Genomic DNA, 27625 nt, shown 5'->3' on the forward strand with positions numbered 1-27625 from the left:
GGGGGCACTGTGCAGTCCCCCCTCGTCGAGTTTCTGGCTGGTGGCAGTGGTTACCACGCGAAATATTCCACCAGAATATTTCCTATGGGATTTTCCCATTCATTTTAAACGCACCACTTTTTGGTGCAATGTTAAAGATACCACCGGGTTATTTATTTAATATTTATTCCCCGGTTGGGTCTTTTTGCCAGGACTCGGTTTTAAAATGGCGTCTGTTCGCCTCTGTAACTCCAACCCAAGTCGAGCCCTTTGTTCCACTTTTTGGTGGGCTTCTCCACAGAAGCCTCCAAAAGTGGTGCCACTGTCTGGGTCTACAGGATGTGTGAGGGGGATGGGGGAGGGGTTAGGCACCCTGGACTGAGTTGCCTCGGCAACTCAAGTCGCACTCTTGTGCGATTGGCCCAGTTCGCATGTTTGAGTGACAGCTAGGACTGATGAATGGGGGTTTTCTGCATAAAAGCAGGGCTTTGGGGACTGGAACTTCAGAAGTCGCCACAGGACCAAAGAATCCGAAGAGGGAGAAGCTGAGCCGACCTGCAACGACGACACCACCGGTGGAGCCCTGCTGAACCGTCTCACCACTTCCCAACGACAGAGAAGATCTTCATCCCGGACAGTCTTCTTCCTCTGAGCTGGTGGGGATAATCGGTTCGCCCTCTTTCGCCTTCCTGGATCGTCTCGTGGTCGAATCGCCCGTGCCAAGCACCCCGGCGGCCGGATAGCCACGCTTCACCACTACCGCGAATAAAAGGGTAGTACCTTTTTACCGAGAAACTCCGCGGCTGGTTTCTTCCCTGGTAGTGCAACGACCTCCAGCTTTCATCCACGTCGAGATCTCCTCTTCCCCTGGACGAACCACCGACTTGCACCCGCTGCCAGGAACAACTGCCCCCGCTGGAGCCTTCTCACCATTTCAGGTACTGAGTACTGCCTGGTCTCCCTTGCAACAGACTGTTCAAGGTGTCCTGTAAATCCTTGACTTTCTATCCTGGGGTGACTTGGGACCTATTAACTAACTTTTCCTGACTGGAGCCAACCCTTTTTGAACTCTTTGCAACAACTCTTTAAATGCACTATTAAACTGTGTGATCTTGGACACATTCCGCCTTGCTCTCCAAGAGTGGGCCTGGCCTATGACTTTCTTGCTCCTCAGTAGATTCTGCCTTTTCTGACTTGCTCTGGTTCTCCTAAAGTGTTGGTATTGTGTATGTTCCTAATTATGCCTTTTTCCCCTCCCTTTTTAATTAACTTATTGGAGTGCCATCTTGAGTTAAGCGCTCACCTCTGTCTGAAAATAAGTGGTGTTTTAACTAAGACTTGTTCAATAAGTAATCAGGGATGAATATATATTAATAGTGACTGTTTGAACTTGCTTGCCATATTAGTGTATTTTACAAAGTGTGTTTTTAAATAAATAATTATATGCTTTTATACCCAAGCTGTGGTCAGTGTTTGCTTGTGCTACTGTATTTTGGTACCTATCTTGTATACTCTATATACTGTCTAACTCTTCCAGAGAAGTCTGGCTGCTCAGCCACAGCTACCAGGTAAATCTGGGTGGTACAGACTGCTACCACTTGGGTTTACTGCCAACACCTGTAGTCTTAAGCCTTTTGCAGTGGTCCCTTAGGGAACTGCACAGGTTTCTGCCCAACACCGTACAGTCCAATTGTGCAAGGGAGGTTAATTCCCTAGAACATAAATTGGCATAGTTTAGATTGCATTTCGCACACACTCACCTTCTGTGAGTCTGGTCTGCACCCTGGTGGTTTAGGCGTGGTTTACTTCTCTTGTAGCCTTCATGCTTAAGGCCCAATTTTCGATATCCACCTCTAGCTTTTTACCACTGGTTGCCGCGTAAAACTTTTGTTTCCAGCAAGAACTCCCTCTGTTAACCAGAGTTCTGCCTCGAGGAGCTAGTGCCTCTCTAGGGAAAAATATAAGGTGTAAAAGATTAAAGCAACCACGGGCATGGGCAACTGGCGCACCCAGTCAGTTTTCTTCTTATAGCGGGCCCTTTCGGTTCTATGCCTTTTATAAGCGTGTGTGCAGCATTCTTGTGCTCATACTCTTTATTCTGCCGAGTTTACATTTCCCCATGCTACCTCTTTTCAGCCATAGCAGATATACATATCATGCTACCAAATACTGCTGGTACCATTTAAATTAAAATACCTTTTCAGACATTCCTGTTCTCGTTCCTTTGTGTTCCTGGGTTCCACTTCCTACCTTTACTAATGTGTTACTATTCACGTTGTATTACTACAAACATTCACATTCCAGTATGCAACTTCCTTTGTAAGTAAACAGCATGATTCCATTACCAACGGCCCTTAGTTTGGATCGTTATTGCGACTCTTGTCATTAGCTCTACTGCGGTGAGAAACACAATGTCTCCACACGGCACTTAACAATTGAGGTCACCACGAGGTGCGATCTCCAAAAAAGCAGGAACAGGCTGCCTGCGGCAAGATCGCTATCCGTGCACTACCGTCCTCTAATGCCACACAGAAAATACCTGCACACAACACAAAAAAGGCACGATATAAGGCGATCTTCCAATCCCCGAGCTTGTCTCACTACTGTGCGCACTCTCCCGGCTTACCGTTCTATTCGATTGTTCAGCCGTTTTGGGTCCTTGCACTACAGAAGCTTGATTGCTCAAACGTATTACCATATTAACCAGCCAAATAAACCTGTCAGTTCTAGATCCTTTCCTCTACGCACTGCCTCGTTTCTTTAGTTACAAACGTCAGTTATTTCCTATGCTCCATGGCACATCCTTGTATCACTCTGTCCTCTACATACCCGAGATGAGGTGCATTTGTCTCCATCCCATCTGGTTATAACATAGTAGATGAACTCAAAAAAGGTCAATTTCTTTTCTACTTTGCTTGTCTTTTCTCTTAGTTAAAGATAAGGGGAATATTTAGAACGGCTCCCACTGTAGTCACCATTCCTCTACCCGCTCATTCAAGCCTGTTATTGAGTCTTTTGTCAGATAGATCAATTAATTTTCTTTAACAATAAGTCTTCCTTTAGCCATGTTGGCAATGCCTTCTCTGTTCTGATCCAAAAGGGCTTCCAGGTTGCTATTCTTGACCCATTTCATGGCTTTTTCTGCGAGTTTCAGTGGGTATCCCCACTTATACAGTTTATCCCTCAGGTTTTCTGCTTCTTGTTTGTAGTCTTTGAGGATGGTACTTTTTTTTATCTGAGAAAGTGGCCCAGCAGCAGATTATCTAGTGTGTTTAGGGTGGAAACTGGTGTAGTGCAAAAGTGAGTTCTTATCCATTTGTTTATGGAATGGTTTCACCATTCTTTTGTTTTCACCGTCCACTCGAATGGTCAAGTCCGAATAGTTGATTGCATTACAATTCGCTGTATATGTGCATTTCAAATGGCCATCTTGCTGGTTAACCCACCCAAAAAAATTAGCTGCTTCCAACTCATCTGTCCAGATGAGGACATCTATATATCGCCACCAAGTGTAGAAGTTTTTTTTTTTCAACCAACTTTATTTGGGGACCCAGTAACAATTTCACATTGCATAATACAACATTCCACCTTCTTGTTCTGCAAATTACAACTTTCATATTTCCATTGCAGTGTAATTAGGGTCCTAATTTCAACATTTATAACCCCACCTCCCCCCTCCCTTTCCCTTGTTTAATTGTCCATATTAGATTGAATTGATGAATCTTTCGATGACACCTTACATTACAAGTTGAGTCATGTGCCCAAGTCTAGAACAGTTTCAGATGATAGAAACCTTGCGGAGCACCTTAGGCTTGAAGTACATCTGCTTCCTATCCCCCATAAATTTGTGGAAGTGCCTCGCCGTGGTTAAGTACTTTTGATAAGCTCCATACGCCAAGGCTGTCACCTTTTCCATAGCCATCACCCCCCATAGTCTCACGTAGCTACCACCGGCCACTGCTTATTCTTCCATGCCTAGGCTAGGTTGATCTAGCCGCACTCAGCATATGGGTGATGAGGGTGCCATTACATCCGGCGGCGGCATAGATTCCCTCCACTACTTCTCCCAACAGGACCACAGCAGGATCAAGGGGCAATTGTATCCCAGTTATTTCCCTAATGTGGCTCAGAATTATTTTCCAATACATCACCACCGGGCAGGCCAACCCCATATGAATCAGGTCCCCATTCTGCCCACAGCCCCGCCAGCATATCGAAGAGTCGTCTGCATTAATAGAGTGCATGCAATGCCATATGTACCACCTTAGGCATAATTTGTATGCAGCTTCTTTAATGGGGCTGCAGCTCCAACCTTTCATTGCCCGCCTCCAAATTTGATTCCAAGTCTCCCCTGTGACGGGTTTCCCCACATCCCGCTCCCATTTCAGCATGTATGGTAGGGCCTCTTCCGGGTCAGACCCATCTATTAAATCAGTACAGCCTCGACACCCCCCCCTTCTCTGGGACTCCCTCCTTCACCATGCGTTCCAGCCCTATTGTATTTCGACTAGCCCTTTCTTTTACTTTGGTGTTTCTGATGCAATGTCTAATTTGGGCATATCGGAAGCACGCGCTTTCAGGTATCAAACTTTTCATTACATCCTTGGTCAATGGTATCTCTTCCTCATAGGTCAATGGTATCTCTTCCTCAAAGAAGTCCGAATACACCAGGTTGCCGCCAAAAGTTGGGTTGCATTGCAGGCGTAAAGTCTGGGTTGTAGGCCATTGGTGCGAGTGGGCCCCCCTCCCACTTTTATTCACCTCCCTTGTAGTACCTTAACATGCCCCGTTTCCCTCTTTGTCTAGGGGGCAAGAAGCCCAAGTACTCCAGGAGAATCTTAGTTCAAGGTTTCCCATCTATTCTGGTTCTCCCTGGGAGTCCATTGAAGCATTGGTGCCACCCGTGCCGCCCATAGATATCTGCAGAAGTCAGGTACACCTACTCTCCCTCCACCCCCCCCACCAAGTACATGTCATCTAAATAGGGCCCTCCTAGACACCCCTTGGTCTCCTTTTCCAAATAAAAAAGCCAGGACATCTCTGCAAATTTGTAATCGCCAACCCTGGGACCTGTATTGGGAGAGTACCCATCACATATAGGAACCTCGGGAGGAGGGACATCGACTGCTGCAATGCACGCAAACCACAAAATCTCCTGAATATCCCGTCTTTGGAGGTGCTCTAAGCCTGGAATGTTGGTCCGATACAGCCTGCTGTGTGTGGATGCCAGATTTATCCCCAGCTATTTTATTGACCTTTGCTCCCATTTCAGTGGGTTGCATCTCGCCCACTCCACCAGCTGCTCTGAATCTTTGAGGATATTGAGAGCCATAAACTTAAAGTAATTAACATGGAATCCGGAGACCTACGCGAACCCATCCAGCAGGTTAATAACCCTGGGAAGAAAATGTGCAGTGTTTTTAGAAAGTGTAAAACAGTCTGCGTATAGGGCTATTTTCTGAGTACCGCTGGCCCCTGCCTCCACCCCCAGTTTCTCCCGTTCCACCCAGACGCCTGTGCCAAGGATGCTGATGCCAGGGCGAAGATAGGCAGGGACAGTGGACACCCTTGCCGAGGCCCTTTGCGTATCAGAATGCTATCCGTGAGCTGCCCATTTACTATTAGTATAGTGGTCGGATTCCCATAACTAGCCAAGACTATATGTGAAAAACTGGGCCACACCCGAACGTTTCTAGGGTCAATAGTAAATAAATTCCAATCCAAGCTGTTGAAGGCCCGCGTAGCGTCCAGGGCCAATACCGACATATGTTGTCCTGACCTACGTCCCCCATCGTAAGTATTTATGGCTCTATGAATATTATCATATGTGTGGCGACCTTTTACAAATCCGGCTTGGTCTGGGTGTATGATAGTCAGGAGAACTTTGGACAACTGCTGTGCTAAGATCGATGTGTACAGTTTTGTGTCTCCGTTCAAAAGCGAGATGGGGCGATAACTCACAGTTGGACAGGTCTCTTTCGGGTTTTAGCAAGAGCACTGTGGTAGCGGGACCACCCATGTACCCCCGAGATCGACCCCGAATGCCTTTTGTGAACAATTTTGTTAGGGCACCCGTTAGTATAGTCTTAAACGTCTTGTAGTATGCATTTCCAAGCCAGTCAGGTCCTGGATATTTGTTCCCCTTCAGAGCGTTTATGGCAACCCCACCTCCTCCTCCTCCTCCTCCTCCGAGAACAGGGCCTCTAGCATTTGCCTGTCTGCCTCTGGAATCTTCAGTAATTGCACTTCTCCCAGGAATGCTTTCTGTATCTCCCTCTCCAAGTTATCCCCGGCCAGGTTGTGCGTGTAGTATGAAATGCATGATGTCAGCTATTTCCTTCTCCCCTCTCCCCCAATTTCCCCCAGGGGCTCTTTAGTTGGCTAATATAGTTTAGGGAATTTTGTTTCCTCAATTTGGCAACTAAGAACCGATTAGCTTTATCCCCCTTGATATAGTACGTTTGCCTGGTCCGGAGGAGCAGCTGCGCTGACTTGTCCACTAGGTGTGTGTCTCTAGGGCAGCAATAGCCCTCAGTTCCCGCCAGGCTCTCTGTGACCCTTTGTCCCTATGTTGCACCTCTGTGACCCCCCCCCCCTACCTCCAACCTCTGTCTCACTCTCTCTTTGAAGAGGTTTGCCATCCGAGTGATAAATTCTCCTCGGATCAATGCCTTACTAGCATCCCAGATTGTACCCCAGTCTACAACTGGTGTTATGTTTTCTTTAAAATAGTTTCTCAGGGTGGATTCTATGTTGGACCTAAGGACCTGCTCCTTTAGAGTCAGTTTGTTTAGCCGCCGTGGTTTGCGAGCACACGAGAGCAGGACCACTGGGTCTACTTTTAGAGAGAGGCACATGATCCGAGAGATCTCACCCCTATTTCCAACCAGGTAACCAGTGGAACCAGTGTCTCCAAGATCAGGATCATGTCGATCTGCGAAAAACCCTGGTGTGCTCCTGAATAGTGGGTATAGGATTTCTCTTCCGGGCAGAATAACCGCCAGGTCTCTATCAGGTGCAGTTCTCTAAGACGGCATCTGCATTTAATGTCGTTCGGTGTGGGTGTAAGCGTCTTGTCCATTGAAGCGTCCATTATGCAGTTGAAGCCCACCCATATTTAGACTTGAGCAAGAACTGGTCCTGGTTTTTATTAGGGGCACAATCCGCCACCAGAGTAACCTGCTGGCCCATCAGTCCTCCCACAGAACCAAATAACGACCCTCCAGATCTCCCCTTACAAATCGTTTCTTGAAATGTATCCCTCTGGCTATCAGTATGCTCACTCCACTTTTCTTCGTCCCACTGGAGGCCAGGTACTGCATGGGAAAGGCCCTATGTTTTAATCTGTGCTCATCCCCCTGAAGCAGGTGTGTCTCCTGCATCCAAACCACAGAGGCCTGTAATTCTAAGTCTCCTCATGATTGATTTCTTGACTGGGGAATTCAGCCCCTGTACATTTAAAGTTACAAATGTAAGATGAGCCATATTCAGAATCTTGCGACATGCCCCTCCTCCAGCACCTATACTCAACCTTTTCACTACATATACCCCAGCCTTATGTATCACCGCACTTCCCTATAAACAGAACATTAACTATCACCATAGCCACACCACCGTGAGTCACAGGGTTGTACTTTGCACCCGGGAATTAGGGTCCAGCTGTCCCTTTCAGACACTTGTCTCACCGTTCCAGGCAGACCCACCCTACAACAATCACCCCCACCTCAATTTATCTCAACTTTCGGATCAAACATTGTGACACAGCTCCCATTCATTCCCACTTATGAACCGCTTATATGAGATCAGAGATCTTAGACTCTCTGCTATGACCTTGCGGGTGAGGCCTCCCGGGTCTCAATTTCTCCATCTCCGACCTCGTTTCTTCCCCAGAGTTCACTTTCGAGGGTCCCTCCATGTCTCCCCCGCCGATCCCCTCCTCCTCTCTCATAAGGTCCTCCATTTCCTCCTCCTTCGTGATAGTGTACCGCTGGCCCCTCCATTCAAATCAGTCCCTGGGGGGTGGGGGAGGAGGGGGCTGGGGGCTGACAACCCTCAGGCGTTTTCTCTTCAGAAGAGTGGCTTGGTCCAGGTCCTGGTAGAGCAAAGATTGGCGCCCCCGAAAGTGGATTGGTTCCATTCTACACACCGCCTGCATGATGTCCTCTTTCAGTTTAAATAGGTGAACCCTAGTCAATACGTCCAGCGTCAGGTTTTTATTGAGCCAATACGTTGAGTATACTCTTTGAGACCGGTCCAGTACAATTTATCTCTCATCAGTTGAGCCCAAGATGTGTCAAAACAAGTCCTCCACGTAGTGCTGCAGGTTTCCGTCTGGTATAGCTTTGGGGATCGCCCGGATGCGTATATTGTTACACCTGGTTCTATTTTCGGCATCCTCTTGCCTACCTTGGACCCGCTCCATCTGCTGTTCCAGCTCCTTCGTCCTCTTGTTCGTGCCCTTTTTCTGCCACCGTGGTCTCCACCTCATCAACTCTTCTTTCAATCGCCAGGGTGTTTCTATTAAGATCTGTGATTGACTTGACAAGCTAAGAGGCGCTTTCTTTAATGTCTTTTAATTCCAGTAGCAAGTCCGAATTCTTAATAGGTGGGTCCTCTCCTTCATGCGGGCTGTCATGAGGGGGTGAGTGCACCTGGGCGGCTGTTGGTAGCTGGGCGCTTTTTTTGTGTTTTGCCGACCTGCATCAGGGCTTTTATGCCACCCCCCCCCCCCAAATGCAGGCCCTTTCTGTTTTGCTGCTTGTGTGGCCGTTTCCTTTTCCCTTTGGGGGGGGGGGGGGGGTCTACGGTATCTCCAATATTTCCCTGGCCCAGCACGCTGTCAGGCTATACCCCCTTCGCCGTATACGCTACAGTCGCTTTGCAGCCTTTAACTTCCAATGCCCTGGGTTTCTTTCAGGTCTTCCCGTTAGTGTCAGCCACCATGGACAGGCCTACTCCAATCAGGTTACGGGTTCTTCTCCCCCTTCCTTCGTCTTATCTGGAACTTGTTTGGGTTCTGCTGGCCTTGCGCAGTTGGCTCCGCTGCACCCAGCCTCCGTTAAGCTGGGGACTTCCTTTGGTGAACGTATTAACATATTGTATGTGTTTTACAAGGCCCTTGAAGGGGGGGGTGAGCTTCTGTTCGTGGGCAAGTTCAACCTTTCAGTATACCGCCCCTTGGCCGTGGCGTTTGTGCTTCGCGGCCTCCTCTTGTTGGTGTGGTATCCCTCCTAAAGCATCTAGAAGGTATACTGGGCTGTGTTCCTTCCACCAATGTATTGCTAATGTGCCCAGATGCCAGGCCCATTAAATTCTCATACTGGGTGGGGGCTCTCCGGTCTGTGGCCCCGTGTTTATTGCTCTGTTCCTTCAGTCTTTAATCATGCCCTGCTTCTTGCGCCCTCTGACTTTATATTTCTGTTCCAAACAATGCTCCTCAGATCTAGCTTCCTTTAGTGCCACTGTTCACGTAATATAAATCAGCCCATGAATGAGTGAGCCACCATTTGCTCATCTTCATCATCTCCTCTGATGTGCTTCCACCCCCGAAGGGGCATGCCGGAGCAGTATTACCCACTTCTGTGCCCTCCCCTGCACACGCCCATTAGCCTCCCTCTCCAGCCACTGATCCGGCCCTTCACCTCTGTCCCTGGCCGCTATACACCACCTTCACTTCTCTCCCAGGCTCCGGCACTTACTGCTGCCTCCCGTCTCCACACTCCTTCAGCGGGTCTCACCCTCCCGACTCCCATCAACAGACCTACCTGGGAGGGGGAAGGTGGTGGGGGGGGGGCGGAACAGGTCATCAAATATGTCCTTCGCGCTAGGTCCACTCCGAGCAGCTCCGGGGGTGCCTCACCGCACTGGGGTACTCAAGTTCTGGGCTACCTGCAGGTCTTTCCTCTCCAACAGCCACTCGCAGCTTTAGCGCGGGTTCGCGGTCACCACCTCCTCGCTTCTCCAATCTGCCATCTTGCCGCTCCAGCTCCGCACCCTGCAGATTCCACCCTCCTCTGTCTCTTCAGCAGGTCGTACCGGCACCGCTCTTCCTTCCAGCTGGTGCTCTGGGCATTCTTGTGTCCGCACCACTTTGGAATTTCAACAAATTATTACTTTAGGGCAGTGGTAGTCAAACTGTGGGACGCAACCCCCCCCCCCCCACCCCCATGGGTCCGCGGATGCATCCCTGGGGGGCCCTGAGAGCTCAGACTGAAATATTAAAAAAAAGAACGTGTTTTTTTTTTTAATTGGAAGAAATGGGCAGGGGTCGCTCACATGGTCGGGCTGAAGCATGAAACTGTCTCGGGCAACAATGAAAAAGTGGCCCACAGTTGTAAATGGATATTCTTTCCTTTAGTCACAGACTATGCCTCATTACAACTATGGCGGTACGGTAACAACAGTGCCGGTTAGCTAGCGGCACCGTTGCAACCGTACCGCCATAGTAAGAGTTGTGCTCGCGGGTGCCCGACAGCCCGCCAGGTCTTACCTGGAAGGCCGTGCAGCACCCACGAGCACAGCTCGTCGGATGCACCGGCACCATTATTAACGGTGCCGGTGCATCCGAGCTCCCCATTCCCATTGAGCCCTATGGGCCTCAAATGGGAATGGGATCTACCTGTACCGGCACCCGCAAAAGGGCAATTATCAGGTCCGCCTGACTCTGCATGACCCGGTAATTGCCCATTCGCGGGTGCCGGACCCGGATGCAACTCCGGCGGCAGCGTGTCGGTTTTACCGGCACAGCTACCGCCAGGGTTGTAATGAGGCCCACTGTTTCAATAGTACCCAAGGGGGCGTTTTGTGTTACAATTTAAGTAAATTGTGGTATATTCAGCAACAATGGTCAAAATTACTAACTGCATAGTTAAGTAACTCAAACTGGTCCACAATGGCCAAAATGGTGGCTCATTTTGTCTGGCCAACACTAGCATTTTACATTTTTTGGTACAGGCATTGCCCTATAGGCCAGTCCGAGCCTGGCGGCTCATCCATAATGGTGAGGGGGCGCCCACCCAGTGGCCCCCTCACCCATTATGGAGGAGCTAAGGAGCCAGCCCAGTGAAACAGTATGCACTCCCTCAGCTGCTTTTTCCAGCCGATTGGAGTGCTCCTGGGCTGGCTCAACTGTCAAAGGGAAACACTGTTTCTCTTTGACAGTTCAGTTTAGTTCCCCAGCCGCACATGCTCACTGAGCCATGCAAGTGTTGGGGCATTTTGCTTCACCAGCATTGCATAGCTCATTGGAAATGCTGGCTGGGGCACTGCATGTCCGAGGGGGAGCTCCTGCGCCTCCTCGCACATACGGACAGAGCAGCCCTGAAGCAGAGCGTTTCAGCACCCACATGCAGGCCAATGCAGAAGGTACATTTATGTTCATTGTTTTTATTTAAACATGTGTATGGATGCGTGTATGCTTATGAGCGAGTGTATGGTGATAGATGCTCGTGTGAATGATAGTGTGATTGCTGTATGAATGTGCAGCGCCTTGCATACACACATAATCATGTTGATTGTGTTAGGCCCAGTGGGGCCCAGGGGACAGGGATGGTATCTTTTTACTGGACATCCATCATAGATGTCCAGTAAAAAAATGTCATGCCTGCCCCCTAGGCCGCCCAGCACCAATTGCAAACTGTTTGGCTATTTAACCATTTTTTTGTTAAAAGTATGCTCTACAATGCAACATTTTAACCCGTTATTTAAAAACAATTCACAGGGGGAAATCCCCAAACCCCCCCGCCCCCTTTATTGGTTCGAGCTCCCTCACTATGCTCAGTTGCTATGGCATTTTTGGATGAAATAGTTATGCCCCTCCACTTAAAAAAAAAAATCACCAGCCACCACTGGCCCTCGGACTGTGTTGGGAGCGGGATGGGGGTAACCCAGGGACTATGGTGGGAGCACAATGGGCGGGAACCATGGGATAGTGGTGGGAGCAGAGAGGGAGAGCCCAGGATGTGTGATGGGGTGGGGATAGGGGAGCCCAGCGACTGATGAGAGAAGGCGACGGGACGCAATATATACTGTCCATTTGGCATTTCTGGGGGGGGGGTACCGACCTGCCCAAACTTTGCTCAGGGGGGCCCCGGCCAATAAAGTTTGAAGCCCACTGCTTTAGGGGGGAGGTGGAGTTTCGGGCCACAGTGCCCCCATGGGGAAGGGAGCTCACCAAGGCTACATCCGTAGGCTTCTTCGACTGGCCACGTCCCCCGGCATAGATGTTTCTTAAATGGATTTTTGAAGATCCAAATCCCTTTAACACCTCAAAGCATTCCATATAAAGGTTGCCAACCCTTGGGGCCAATGTTGCCCCCATTCCAGTCCCTTGTTTGCGTTTGTAGTAGTTTTCCATAAGTGCAACCTCTGCACACCAGACAAATGATACAGGAGTTTGAGTTGCCAGTGTAGTCTGTCTCAAACTTTCTCCCATTACTTACAAGGATAGGCTTTATGGGATGCTCATGTACAAAGCCACGACCTCTAAGCTGAGGAGTAACTCTTGGTTTTGAACGAAACTCAGCCCTTCAACTTCTTTGATTGGTTTTGTGTCCTTAACATAAGCTGCCATTTCTTTAACCAGTGCTCCGAAACACTTGTGCAGGAGCGCAATAGAAATAAATAGCAATAACTGGTGTATACAGATGTCCGCAAATTTTGACAGGGGCTCTAGTGCTGAATCAATGCCAGAGACTATTCAACGACCTGGGGGCTTGTCCTGGGTTTTATGGATTTTTGGGAGTGTGTAGAACTGGGGCATCCTTGGTTTGTCCATAACAAGAAAATCTGCCTCTGTCTGTAATCTAGCCCCTTTCTCAGGCTTTTCCCACTTTTAAGCTAATCAATTTACTTAGTGTGTTCATGGGGTCCATGTCTAGTAGATAGTTGTCTAACAATAGTCTTTCACATTCCTGAATGTAATCCACTTGTCTTGCATCACTGTGGTTCCTTCTTTATCCGCCTCGCATGACAATGCATTACTTACCGTAAAAGCATTTCTGATGATTGTATCTGCTTAGATTCACATGCTGTGCATAGGTCCGACATCCAGTGGTCACTGCGGAGTATTGCATCTTGTTTTTCGTAGTCTAAAAAGGGACGTCGACCGGGCGTGTCTGAAATACTATCCCTATAGTGACGTGTGTTGTACCCACAATCCCTCACGCGTCGAGGTCCCTCTGTTTGTATTTTTCTGCCCTGAGGGAGCCTTCTAGACGTGAGGGAGTACAGAAAAGAGAGATATAAAAAGAAGTCTATGTTCCTTCCATCCGAGCGGGGAGGAAGGGTGGGCGCATGTGAATCTAAGCAGATACAATCATCAGAAATGTTTTTACGGTACGTAATGCATTGTCTTCTGATGCTTGTTAATCTGCTTAGAATCACATGCTGTGCATAGACTAGCGAGCAGTACCCGGAGTTGGCGGTGGGTTATGAGAAGGAACAGTAGAGAAAAGATGTCTTAGTACTGCCTGACCCACCAGGGAGTCAGATCTCGAGTGTGCATCTAGACAGTAGTGTTTTGTAAAGGTGTGCACAGAACTCCAGGTAGCCGCTTTGCAGATGGACTCAAGGGGAACATTTGCAATGAATGCTATGGACGCCCCGTGCCCCGAGTAGAGTGTGCTCTAGGCTTAAAGGACAGTTCTCTCTTAGCAAGAGTATAGCAGAGAGTGATGCATTGAACAATCCATCTAGAAATAGTGGACTTTGAAACTGCATCCCCTTCTCTTCCTGCTGCCACCGAGACGAAGAACTGATTAGTCTTCCTCAGTGGTCTGGTTCTTTCCATGTAGAACATGACCGCTCTGCGCACATCTAGTGTATGCAGAGTTTTTTCTCCCAAGTTGGAAGGATTTTGAAAGAACGTTGGCAGTTCTATAGACTGGTTTACGTGGAATTTCGATATGAACTTCGGAGCAAACCTTGGGTGCGTGCGTAGAACCACCTTATCTCTGTGAACTGTAACGAAGGGGTCTAGAACAGAAAGAGCCTGTAGTTCACTTACCCTCCTGATGGAGGTGATAGCTATTAAAAAAGCAGTCTTAAGAGTAAGGTCTTTAAGAGATGCTTTGTGCATGGGTTCGAAAGGTGAGCCCATGAGTCTGGTAAGTACCACGTTAAGGTCCCATCCGGGAGCTGGGTCAGCTATCGGGGGGTGTATTCTCTTTATTCCCTCCATGAAGGCCTTTATAACAGGGATCTTCCACCACGACACCTTGAGTTGGGAAGTGGTGTATGCAGAAAGTGCCGCTAGGTGGACTTTAATGGAATTGAACACTAGACCTGAATCCAACAAGTGGGTCAGGTATAGAACAATATGTGTGGGAGAGCAGTCAATTGGGTTGATGCCTTCCCCTCTGCACCAGATGACAAATCTCCTCCACTTGCTAGAGTAGCAGTGGCGAGTGTTAGGTTTTCTGGCTTCCCTGAGAATGTCCATACATCTCTGCGGGAGCAGTAGATGTCCGAATTCTATGATCTCAGGAGCCAAGCTGCTAAGTTCATGTTCTGGGGGCATGGATGCAGAGTCCTGCCCTTGTCTTGTGACAGCATGTTGTACGGGCAGGGGAATTTCACTGGGGGAGATAGAGACATCTCCATCAAGTGAGCGAACCATGGCTGTCGGGCCCACATTGGGGCCACCAGTATCATGGTTACTTGTTCCTAGTGCATCTTGTGCACCACCTTGTTGAGAAGGGGAGTCGGGGGAAAAGCGTAAACAAATTTCCCTGACCATTGCATCGACAGACCGTTCCCCTTGGATTGGTTCTGGGGGTACCTGGAGGCGTAACTTAGGCATTGTGAGTTCTCCAGGGTTGCGAATAGGTCTATTTCTGGGAATCCCCATTGTGTGAAGACGATGTCTTCGTGTAGTCGCCATTCGTACTCTTCGGGCAGGGGAAAATCTCTGCTGAGTTTGTCTGCCAGCAGATTGAGTTCCCCTGGTACATGTTCTGACAGTAGGAACATGTTTTGTTTGAGAGCCCACTTCCATATATTTTGGGCCAGTTTGGACAGTCCTGGAGAGTGGGTGCCCCCCTGCTTGTTGATGTAGTACATGGCTGTGGTGCGGTCTGTAAGGACCAACACCGTTTTGCCCTGTAGGTGTTCCTGGAAGGCTTTTAGCGCCTTGAACACAGCTAGTAGCTCCAGCAGATTTATGTGTTTGGATGCTACGTTCAGAGTCCACACTCCGTGAGCAGTCTGATGGGATAGGTGAGCCCCCCATCCTGTTAAGGATGCGTCTGTGGTTAGAGTGGCTTCCGCCGCGTGTGTGGCAAAAGGTTTCCCTTTTTCCAGGTTTTCCTTTGTCCACCATCGTAGCGAGAGAACTAAGGCCTGCGAGACCACCACTGGATCGTCCCATAATCCGCTGGCCTGACACCACTGGCTGTTGAGCCACTCTTGCATAGGGCGCAGGCGCGCGTGAGGTACCAAATAAATACACGACGCCATCATGCCTTGCAAGCGCATTGCTTTGCGTACCGTCACCTCTCGACCGGGCACATATTGAGGGATCTGAAACAGCATGTTTTGGACCCTCTCGTTGGAGGGGAAGACGAGGCCGTCCTTTGTTTGAATTAGAGCCCCTAGGAATTGTTTGATTTGGCTGGGGTCTAGGCTGGACTTCTTTTCGTTGATGGAGAAGCCCAACTGAAACAAAAGGTCTACAGTCTTTTGGGTATTGGAGAAGCATGTTTCGTAAGAATCCCCTGTTATGAGCCAGTCGTCGAGGTAAGGGTAAACTGGGATGGACAACCTGCGCAGGTGGGCCGCTGCCACTGCCAGTACCTTCGTGAATACCCTTGGTGCTGATGCTATGCCGAAGGGTAGCACTCTGAACTGGTAATGTTTGCCCTCTATCATGAACCTGAGGTATCTTCTGTGCGCTGGCAACATTAAAATATGAAAGTATGCATCTTTCATGTCCAATGTTGTCATGTAATCTCCCCGTGATAGCAGTGGGATCACTTCCTGTAAGGTTACCATACGAAACTTCTGGGGTTTGATAAACTTGTTCGCTGGGCGCAGATCTAATACAGGGCGCATGGTTAGATCCTTTTTGGGTACAAGGAAGTACACTGAATAAATACCTTCCGTTACCTTTCCATGGTTTCATGGGGTACCCCTGAGCGGTCTAGCGGGGGAAAATTAGTGTTTTCTTGCTGAAAACGGCTTGACCTCTCCCACAACGTCGAGGAAAGTGTCCCGTCGCCCTCCGAAAAGCCTTCCGGTGTGCTGGGGGTCCCCCCGACTGAAGGGGGTAGTCCCTGTTTTTCTTCGGGCTTTTTCGGCATGTCTTTCGACCTTTGCGTAGCGCTCGACGTGTCTTTCGGCGTATGCTTCTGGGCGTCGGCTACAACGATCCTCGCCAAGCTCTGACTCATTTGTCAGCGGAAGGCTGTGGTTTGGACGTTACGGGTGTCGAACGTTCTACGGCGGCGTGCGCTCTCTGCTGGTGCGCGCCGGCCGATGGTTTGGGGGCGGCGCCCTTATTTGCCGAAAGCCCAGTCGCTGGTCGCGGCTGCGAGAGGGGCTTCGAACCCGAACGGTCCGAGGAGGCCGCCGGTGTAACCTGCGTCTCCTTGGGCGCTGATGCTTTCTTCGTCTTTGTGCTTATGTGATGTATCGTGTGCGTCCGTGTCGCCGAGGTGTTCATCCCCATAAGCAGGGCGTGAGCCGAGCCTGTCGGGGCCGGGGACAGACGACGAAGAGCGCGAGCGCTCTTTAGAGGGGTGTACGACTTCCGTTGCGGAGGTCGTTTTATCACGTTCCTCGTCACCGTCGGTGGTAGCAGCGGCGGGTGAAGACCCGGCCTTCGACATAGCGTAGGCCGCCCACCTCTTGACCCTACGGTCTTTTAGAGTCTTTGGCTTTAGAAGCCGACAAGCCGAGCAACCCTCCTCTATGTGATCGAGGGGCAAGCAGCGGTTACACCGTGAATGCTTGTCCTTCCAAGTAAACTTGCCATTACAAAGTGGGCAAAATCTAAAGGGTGTCCTCTCCATAGCCGAGGCAATAAAGCGTGATAACTACCCCAAGGGAAAGGAAGGGGAAAAGGAAAGGCATTCTTAGAAAAAGAATCAGAGATGTCCCACAACCCCACTCTCCCTACTGTATTTGGCCTGCGAGGCCAGGCCACGTGTTCGGCAACGCCGACGGATCTCCTCCGCTCTTCCCCTCCGTCGAAGATCTTGCTCGGCGGAGACAGCTTCACCACTGCGTCGAGGGAGGGATCGATATATTAAATCTTTAAACAGGAAAAAACGACCAAAGGTCGAGGAGATGGAATCTGCAATGTCTCTCGAGGAGCTCCGCGTAAAGGCGACCAGTAGCTGGGCGGAAAAAAACAATCTGAGGGACCTCGACGCGTGAGGGATTGTGGGTACAACACACGTCACTATAGGGATAGTATTTCAGACATGCCCGGTCGACGTCCCTTTTCGACTACGAAAAACAAGATGCAATACTCCGCAGTGACCACTGGATGTCGGACCTATGCACAGCATGTGATTCTAAGCAGATTACCAAGCATCAGAAATTATATTACTATTTTGAGACAGGGATTTTATTGTGGCACTTTACTGCTAATGTTCTGGTACTGATCTTGCTTGCAGCTCATTTTCTAGCTTTTCCACATCATTTAGAACTTGTTTCTCAAAAAACTCTAGTTTCTGGGCTGCGAGTTTGCAAAGGGGGAATACATTTGGATTTATTTCGTAGGCCACCATCGTCGTCCTTGCCCATCAACTCAACTCCTGGCCCATAAAAAAATTGTTTGATTGATTTTGCGCATTAGAGCACAGAATTCTTGTCCGAATAGGAACCTGTACGTTTGCTGCTAGTTACAAAGCCTAGACCTATCTCTACGACCATAAGTCATCACCAGTTAACTCATGTGTTGACAAATTCACCACAGTGCTCGCATACTTTTCGTTATCCTTGACTCCATGTCACAGTTCTGTGGGTCCCGGTCTAAATGTTGAGGTCCTGTATACCGTCCGGTTGCCATTTGACCTATTCCTGCCTCGTCCCCCTCTCGGGTCTCTTCTTCCCGTCATGTTATGTCTTACGTAGGACCCTTGCTAGTCATCGTTACTTCCTTTGCTTGAGCGAAAAGAGATACCTCTATGGCACACTGAGTTTATCTCTCCTTTGCTTACCCTGAAATGTATCCTCTTCTTATTTTGGATTATAATGTTCTTGGTTGGATCTAAACACCTTTTCATGACTGAAATTGTATACGTCTTTTTTCATCAACCCAATTCTTTTAGTTAGGTAGGTCATCTTTGAACTCTCATCTCTTTTTTAAATCAAGTTTAATTAGCATTTTGGGTGAAAACACCACAAGGTAACAATCCCACAACCTTTTAATCTACCTCCCCCTTCTCCCTATGCCACAAATTCTTCAAGTTGAACTGTGGTAAGAGTCCGACGCATTTCAAAGTCTCCTCATCCCTCTAAAGGTGATTCTGTCGTGTATGCTATAGCGCTGGGCACACAAATTCCCCCCGCCCCCCACCTCTCGCCCCTGTTCCGCACGTACTCTAACATGATTGACCCGTTGAGCTTGGTTCTGACTAACCGTTCATTATAGCTTTTGCATCTTTCTGCTGCCATCTTTTTAACTATCCACCGGGGGTGGTATTTGTATCAATGCAATCTTCAATTAGTACAAAATCTCACGGCTAAGCTGCCGTAGCAAAAACAGTGCTCCCAGAATTTCAGAGACGTATGGTTTAAAAGGGGAGGACTGGTAGGGGAAATATAAGCCTTAGGGATAGAAATTAGCAGACGAAAAGGAAAGAATGGTGCGACTTAAGATAATCGGACACTACCACCATAGTACTCTGATGTGAAGTTTACACCTCGGATAATTTGGCACTACTGATACCATCTTAACCACTGAACGGAATAGCTGCCATAGTTGCAGAAGAGGGCTGGGGAGGAAAGAGACCATGTCAGAAATGTTGTGATGGCTCGTTTATTATAGTAAAAACGCAGGATACAATTCAAACAGTCTATATTGCCAATATGGCTTCCAAGGGATGTACCCAAAAACCACCAAGATTTTTTTTTTTAAATACATTCTTTGGAATCACTAACTTTTTGCTCCAGAGCAAAAAGCAGCTCTCGTTTACCAAGCATTAACCGTTAAATGAAATATAGCCTTTAAGACATAGCCAGCAGCATATCCTACTTCCATGCAAGGTGCATACTATAACGTTGTGTCAGTTATATACATGAACCACCATGCCTTTAAATGTCTCCAACAGGTGTGTTTATGCACTTATCCACAGCGTTAACCTTCTGCGTGTTTATAGGATGTTAGTTGCCATTGGGGGGTGGGTGGGGGCGGAGAAATCAAATACAGTGCATGGAGGCAGTATCAACCTAAACAGATTTCCCAGCACCTTGCGATGTTGAACCTGATTCAGTACGAGCTGGTCAGAAAGCACCATTCAAGATGCAACTGAAATACCAAGAAGGATCGTCCTCATTCCCATCGACCAAACTGAAACGCGTTTGCCAGCCTTGTCAGTACCAAAGACATTCACCTAATCTTCAAAATGTCTTCAAAGCTATAGTGTTCACAAGACTGCAACATAACCTAGTACACCACACTCCAAGAAAGAACATTTGCAACCTTTCACTTCAAGACTCAGACAACCACCAGAAACTACTCAGGCCAACTAGTAAAGAGATGCAAGCACACATGGTGAATCATGCATATCAAAAACCTACACACCTAGACCGACAGACAAGATCAAAGACCATCAATCTGGACAAAACAGACAATGGACTATGTTGGGTCAGCCTCACTGAAAAGAAATATGCCTGCGCACAAAGCTTAAATCAACATTTGGGAGACCCTATGAGTTTATTCGAAACAGTAGAGACAATCACATGTAAAACACTACTCCATAATCACGAAATGGAACCAAGAGATGAACACCTCCACATGACAATAGCTAGACAAAACATCCACCATAAACTAAACAGGAGACTGGATCTTAAATTGCTCAGTTTTGCCCTTGCCTTTAGTAAAAGTACTCCTTGAGAACACCCCTCCTCCCCCTCATCTACTGGAACTCTTACATTTAACTCAAACAGACCAGACCAACCCACCCAACCCCACATAACCTCTGCAAAGCAGTTCAAAGCTCATTACACAGCCTACCACATTTTAGATTAATTATCTACCTCACCAAAGGCTATATACAAGTGCTCCCATTGATAGATCTTGGACTTTCCCCATCTGGGTATAGATGTACCGAAGTGCCACTGCTAAATGCAACATAGAACCAACCAGTACTTCCGTCCTGCACCCATCAATGTTTAAGATATTGCTTCGACCCCATCTCTACTCCCAACCCGTCTACCAATAAATGCCCAACCCCCCACCACCTTTCAGAGACAAGAAGGGCAGATGTGGCTAATACAAGACAATCTTACATTACTTACTTTCCTACAGTGAAAGAGAAATACAAAGAAATACCTCTGGAAAAATCTCTCAAAAACCTACACTTCCATTAAAACGCCCCAGCAAATTGACCCAGTCCACTGCTGTACGGTGGGGCTATTGGATTAAAGCATTTGGACAAGGGTTGGTGAGTATATGAATGCACCTGGGCTGGAGATTAAGCTTAGTGGGAGAGGTTTAGGAATGTATCCGCCTGCTCTTTCAGTGACCATTTTATTTTTGTTCAAACCACACAAAAAGGCCTTTTGTTTGCCCAGTCACAAGAAAATGTCCAAATTAATATTCTTTCCACCCACTTTCAGTGCACATTTTATGTATGGACGTTTTGTGTGCAATGTATGATTGATAACGTGCATTCATCAATTATTGCGATTGACATCGATAACCTGCTAATACCGTATAGCTTAAACTTGAAGTCATGTCTACTTACCTGTTGGTCAAGACATTCCCCTGTACTGTTCATAAACAGTCCCATGTTACTGCCACAATTGCTCCCACCATCTATGGTCAAGCTAAGTACAAGTCTGTGACTTGCGCCGAAGAAATACATCACTTTCTCGTTTTTTGTAGTGGTCAAGAAAGATCCAGTCTCAGTGGTTAATAAAAATCCAGTCTCCAGCTGTGCATGCTATGGAGCAGTAGCACCACACAAACAATTTAGCTCTGTGCGATCCAGAGCACACTACAGTAATACTGCAGATAGAACTGGGGGGGTTTCCGATAATCTTTCACAACTACCCTACAACAGTTTTGTGAAACTGCCTCCTCCTGAGGTCAGTACATGTTGATGCCCAACACTAAAAAAAGACTTCAATCCAACTTTGCCAGCCATTACCTCCAGATCAACTGTTTCGGCTGCAGACACACACAACTACACCATCAGGATGATCTGAAGTTGCCAGCTAAACTCCTGCCCATCAGGCCTTCACTATATTTAAATAATCAAAACTTAAGAGGCAGGGTTGCGTGTTGGATCCCCTGCCTTTTTAATTTATACCCATAAGATAGTTATATATATATATATATATATATCTAGCACATATGGACATTCTTCTATTCGATCATATGCCTATACGACTGCAAAGGGCTCTTTGCTCACTCAATGTATATCTCAAAGAAAACATGCTGCAAACTAAACACACATTTGTTTCTCAAGCGGTCTAAAAAACATTGAAGTAGAACTTAGATGGCTTTGAGCTAGAGTCTACAAAGTGCACTCTAGACTCCAGATTTATAATAAATCCAACCGCACAATGCTATCACCATTTCTAAAACAGATTTTACTGGCAGGGAAAATGAAGCAAATAATGACCAAATATTGTTGCTTCTCCTTGACATCACGTACACGATTAAATAACGCCAAAGTCATTCCGACAAGTCTACGGTTTAGAATTGTATTACTTTTTTGGGAGGAATCCTATGGAAAAGGGTACGGACTGTCGAAATGTGTACCAGAAACCCTTTTAAGAACTGAGCTGGGTCTGATTTCCCTAAATGCTTGGGCGAGTTGGAACATTATCAAAATATTACATTGTTCACCCAATGCTACGTTTGATATGAGCATATATTCCTCTTGTAAACCTCGTGGCCACTTGAGTAAACTAGTGTACAAAAGCAACACTATTCTGCATGATTGTGGGATCTCTCTAGATTAATTTAAAAACAGATATTTGGCAAAGGATAAGTTGCAAGAGGCAGACTGGGTATGTCCAATCCAGTTCCTCTGTACATTTTATGGTATAAACAAACCTCCATGAATTTAAGATAAGTAGGGTCCCTTCCAGCTCATCTGGAACAGTTTCCATGTCAAATCATTCATGGCATTTTTTTTTTTTAAAAAAAGATTCGAGGTAAACATCCTCCCGAATGGTGGATTTTCGCTGTGTAATTCCTTTTCATTTAAGATCATGTAGCTTTTATAATCAAATTGGTCATTGGGAATCATGGCACCATCTCTTAAGGGATTGAGGCGGTCTCTTGCAAATAAATACTTCACTTGGAAAAACTCTGTTAGGTACACATTTTTCCATCAACTAACCCATTTCTGGTGGATCTTACTTGATGGTTCAACCACTACACTAACAATTGCTGTAATAAGAACCATCAAATAAGTTTAGTCAGCAACACTCCCAAAAATTAGAGATCTCGTCACCCTTCATGATGTTGAATTATTAACATATGAACGGTCTTCACTATGTATACATAATGTTTTAAGCCTGTGATTATTTGTGAAAGGTTTACTTTTAAAAATCATATCAAAATAAAATGTGTTCAAAAATAAAAAAAAACACATCCGATTTACGCACTCTCGGATCCAGACATTCTCCTAAACTGTGTTTAAGCCTGGGGCTTAAAAACGATTGGATGCACCCGTACAGTGGTATGCCTTTCAGACAGCAGACCCATTTACAACGGCTGATCAGCTTAGTTTTTCAAGCAAATTAATATGCTGCAAGCCCACCTTTAGTTAAGAGCAGCTAATTGCACCGAATAACCTATGAAACCAGATCATTGCACATTGTCTCGGTACAGTAACACAAGATAAGTTTTGAGCAGGGCTTCCTAGGCACAAGCCCGGCGCCTCTATTCAGCAGACACTGCAAGGCTAACCCAGAGCACCTCCATTCACAAGTGGATAATTCTACACAGCAGAACAGGCCTAGAAACCAAAATAACTGACCATACTACATTTTCAGTAAATGCACAATCCTGAAGTCAACCACCGTCTGCAGCAACCTTTGTAACAACAAAAATTGGTAAGGTACCCATTCTATGTATGACGTACGCAGATGTGGAAATCCTTGATCCTACACAGCAAGGCTTGCAACACTTAGAGGCTATTGAGAACTATGCACAAGCTAATGAATTAAGCATCAACCCAAACAAAACTACATTCATCCGTTTTGGTCTAGGAATACAAAAAATGCACATGGGTGTAGCGGAAAGGTCGGAATGTACTAATAGTACCATACAAAAAAGATTGTCTATTTGGGTTTTTGTTTAGATTACACCATGTCCCGAAGTCGTTGGATTAGCAGGTTAAAAATGAAGGGTAATCAGCCATTTGCACAGATGAAGAGGATACATTCAAGATATTGTTGATTTACACATACTCCTCTAATCGATTTTTATAAGTCTAAAGTAATACCTTCCTTACTATATGGGCAGGACATCTTCACATCACTAGTTTTATTGTCTGGGACTGTGTGTGGAATCTGGAAAATGTGTTAAAAACGTACATATTCACTACCCATTAACACTCAAGATTTGAATTTGGTCTGACCTCGATGAGAGGGTGGCATGAATGGAATGCGTTGGCTTTTTATAAACATATGACCTCCAACCATGAATTCCTTGTAAACAGATATAAATGAGGGTAAGCAGAACTCTACGGCAACCCCTTTTAAACATTTCCAAAAACGAGTAGAGACCATTATGAAGATGATTTGTCAGGCGGTGGATTATGTGTGAAAATCCTGTAAAAACAACTATCTGAATGGGACTGGGCAGAGAGAATCACCTGAATGAGGTCTTAAAAATACACACTAATATGACAATTTTAGATAAACCACTTGGTGATCAACCTGAATATTTACATAAATTCATATTATAGGGAGCAATTTCTCTGTTTTAGAATGAATGTAATATTGAAGGGACGGATACAAATTTGTGACCAGATGAATACTAGATTACATTTTTTGTATCTTGTGCAAAAATAAAAATTGTATCCAAACCGTAATTTGCTAATTGAAAGCCCTCCTCTATATGAAGTAAGAGCTCATGCTTTTGGTAGTTTTGTCCATAACGAAAACTGGCTTGCAACGCAAGATTTTTGGCAGAGAATATAAACTGTGAATACGTTTTTAGGTAATCTCAATTTTATTCCCATGAAGAAATTAGTATTGCATTTGATTTTTACTCAAGCAGTCCGAATGGCTAGGTTACATCCCTTCTGCACGAGACCACAAGCCTCCCCAGACATGTTTTGGCCTAGATGGGGCTCATTGCCGAGGAGTAGCTTGGGTCTCTACAGCCAGCAGGCACAGGACCCACGTCTGTCCATACCCATCCCACTCAGGGTGACTAGAAGCAAAACACAAGGAGCAGTCCAGCTAGTAGGTCATTCTTCACTGCCTGCTGGGCGCAGATGACCTAATTACTCTTCAATTAGGATGCTGAAACATGTCTGGGGATGCTTTGGTCTCGTGCAGAAAGGATAAGACCTAGCAACTCAGGTTGGACGTCCCGTTTTGTGTGGAAGCAAGCCTGATATGCATATGGTCTTTCCCCCCTTCGGTAGTGGCTCGGCCAACGATGGTTTGGAGGGTTGCCCAGAGCTGTGCCATTGGTTAAGATTAATTCTAAACCACCTAGCCATCACATTTAGGTTTTTCTTAACAACTGGCAGGCAGCCGAGCTAGTTAAAGGCTAGCAAAAAGACTTGCTCTGGACCTGCCCAGCACGCTACATGGCAGTGGCTCAACGAATCCCTGTGAGCTATTGGGAGAAAAAAGGTCACACGCTTATCCCTACCAAAGTTATACAGCAAACCCAAAGCTGAACAACCACAGTGTTTGTAACAGATTACCACTAGCAGCCCACCTAACATGTGTCAGCAAAAATAATAATAAATAAACACACAAAACATAACACCTTCATTTTTATTTCCATTTAAGGAGAGAGTGACATTTTGAACTAAAGCAGATACGAGGCTTTACTACACTAACGTACATAACACCATTGGATAGAACGTGACGTGAAGGGGTAGAAATGGAAACAGACGAGAGGACAGGACAACATAATACTTAATAGAAGACACTCAAAATGGAATGTAAAAAAAAAACGCCACTGGAATGTATTAGGGAAAAACCACTACAAGTACATTTAATATGGCACGCCAAACCATAAAAAAAAAAGCAACAAACCTCTACTGAACTGGCCATGATCGTTTCTGCACGTGACAAGCATGTGCCCAGACCGGTCTCGCGCACAAACGTTGCCAACTAATGAACCCTCTAAATTTGGTCTTAAAGGTCAGACTTGCATATTCAAACTGCTGGATCATCGCTACTACCCAGAAAGACTCACTGATGTGTTCACTTCTACCACAGAACCTACATTCTCAGCCAGGCAGCCTTGGAATGAAATTAATTAGATACTTAGGTTGTATCTTAAATGGCGCTCATTAACAATACAGTATCCATTACACACCAAATACATTGTTGCTCAGCCTACCACGCCACTTCTAAATGCTCCGTGATATTGCACCCTCCATACAAGGGTGTGTGTGCCTTACATCTGCTACCGGACTCAACATAAGCGTGCCACACAACACGAACACGGAATGCGGAGCATAAACACAATGCAAAAGTTCAGCACGCCTCAAAGTCCTGCCATTTCATCTCCATAGCAATGTGTAAACCCCTCCCGCGAGCAGCAACCACCAACTCACAGTAGTCTGTGCTCTTCGGGCACCATGATTTTCTTTGCAAGTATTTTGATTAACACCGAGCTTGACGGACTTTTTTTTTTTTAAAACAATGCTAAAAGTGCCTACAGAGCAAGCTAAAGCTATGCTAAAGTAATTTTAACTTATGCAACCGATAAAAAAACAGCAATTTGAGTTCAAAGAAGTACAACACCAGCAGACGCCACGCACATGTTAGAAAGCGACATCACGGATCCACCTGTGCAGCAACCTGCTGAAGGTCCTGTCAGGTAACACTGCTGCTAGACAGAGGTTAGCAGCCAACACGCAGTCCAACCGAAACATCGAACAAAACAGCAGGTGAACCCTATTCTTCGAAACCACTCATCGCCCAACATAACAAGACAGTTCCTCTGACCGACCGGTGTCTTCTGGGCTAAGGCCGCAGGAGGAGCCAATCATTTAGATGTCAACTTCATATTAACTTCCTGCTCTACCTAATATTCAATGCCTGAGAGGCTACAGGACAGCAGCCAGAGTTAGACCGGACGCCGCCTTCCCTCCGACACCGCGCTCACTCAGATCCGAGAACACATCCCCGTAGAAAGCATGACGCCAGAACTGTGGAACACATCCACAAGCGGGTCACAGGCCCATGTCACCTACGCGATCAGAGCCGGGCCTTCTCGGAACATGTAAACACTTCCTGAGTGAGCCCGCTCTGCGAAGCCTGCGGCCTTCAGGAACACACTCTACACGCAGAGCTACAGAGAAGGTGGACCGCCAGGAGGCCTGCCATCCCCTCCTCCCGCTCAGAGGGGCAGTGCTCGGTACGGCCTCCATCTTGCCCAGTCGCTCTGACAGCGCGCGGCGCGCCCGCAGCACCAAAACAACACTCCAAACTTCCAGAAGCTTCGCCGCCATTTTGGAACTTACCTCGTCGCAGCTGGTACGGGTGCTTCTGCCCGCGCTCCACTGTGATCACGGCCCGGATCGGCGCGGCACGGGGGCTTGTTTGAAAGTGGCGGCGGTCGGTGCGAGGCGGGTTTTTGCGGCGCTCGAGAATTGTTCAGTGTTCCTTGCTTGGGGACTCCAAGCTGAATGGAGCGCGCAGGCGCCACCTGCCGGCCAGAGAAAGCCGTAAGGTCCTGTTGGTGTCGAGCGCCACCTACAGGTTAGGTAGTGGAAACAGTGTTTTCAACAAAGACTGAAAGCTGCCTGAACGCGCTCTGCTCCCACACAAAGACGCAGCGTGCGTGCGCGCTGCCGTAAGGTGAAACGACGTATAAGGGTCACGTGCGAACTTGATATAATATATAAAAATCCATGAGAGAAAACAACAAAGTTGAATGTTGCCCTTTTTATTTCGGTCATCAGGGGCAAGTTCCGATCTTCAATGGGCTTGGCATGCATGTTGGACCAGGCTACAGTGGCTTTCGTTTATGAGTGCACTTCAACTTTTAAACAGGCTGCAACATGTCTAGATTACTGACAATCCTCATTTTTCCAAGTCCCCTTTTACTCGTCCCAGTCATTTTGAGCCCACGCCTCCTTTGACGGGAACCCTTTTCCAACTTTAACTACTCCGCCCACCACAGGAAGTGTAATGTGGGTCCAGGCAATAACTCCACGCCCCTCTTCTCAAACTTGTATTTACTTATGAGCAATACCAAACGGTTGGCTGAAGATGAAGGGGACTGTGAAACATACACGCCAACCCTCCCGATTTAGGT

General features: G+C 47.0%; 1 protein-coding gene across 5 annotated transcripts in view; it reads right to left on the reverse strand.

The window, feature by feature from the left end:
* STAG2 (STAG2 cohesin complex component) overlaps positions 1-26995 on the reverse strand; it is a 2060662-nt gene extending 2033667 nt beyond the window's left edge. For 3 of the 5 annotated variants that reach the window (XM_069612661.1, XM_069612663.1, XM_069612664.1), the window contains exon 1: positions 26829-26965. The gene's annotated coding sequence lies outside the window, so the exon portion shown is untranslated. Of the gene's footprint in view, positions 1-26828 lie in introns of all 5 variants that reach the window. The other 2 variants (XM_069612659.1, XM_069612662.1) reach the window with 1 other exon arrangement.
* Between the last annotated feature and the right edge of the window lie 630 nt (positions 26996-27625).

Source organism: Ambystoma mexicanum, chromosome 5p (genome assembly GCF_040938575.1).
Source record: "Ambystoma mexicanum isolate Mex_15411 chromosome 5p, UKY_AmexF1_1, whole genome shotgun sequence".
In the NCBI taxonomy this organism is placed as follows: Eukaryota; Metazoa; Chordata; class Amphibia; order Caudata; family Ambystomatidae; genus Ambystoma; species Ambystoma mexicanum.